The sequence below is a fragment of the Nicotiana attenuata genome, unplaced genomic scaffold (assembly GCF_001879085.1).
Source record: "Nicotiana attenuata strain UT unplaced genomic scaffold, NIATTr2, whole genome shotgun sequence".
Taxonomy (NCBI): Eukaryota; Viridiplantae; Streptophyta; class Magnoliopsida; order Solanales; family Solanaceae; genus Nicotiana; species Nicotiana attenuata.
The window spans coordinates 301,001-301,370 of record NW_017670552.1 but is presented as its reverse complement, the minus strand read 5'-3'; positions in this window follow the sequence as shown (position 1 = coordinate 301,370).

Here is a 370-nt window from a genome sequence, read left to right as displayed (position 1 = left end):
GGAGCCTGCCTAATCTTTATGTTTTATGCTTTTTAAATAAGATTTCCTCCGCTTAATGGATAACCATTTGTTACCAATGGAGAATTTCTTATCATCTTAAATTCAGGTGATTGGATTTACACCAACGGAAACCATAAACTTCATACACAATAGAGGGATATGATAGAGTTTTTTTTTAATAATGAATGGAGTTCCTTCTTCCATCCTATCCCATTCACCGGTACTGATCATTGATACTGTAAAAGTCGTTTTCTTGCTTTTGTGCCAGCTCATGATCTAAACGAGTCGCACATACACCCTAGTACATGTTCCTCGACGCTGAGGGCACCCCCGAAGAGCGGGGGATTTCGTGACATTTCTGATTGGCTGT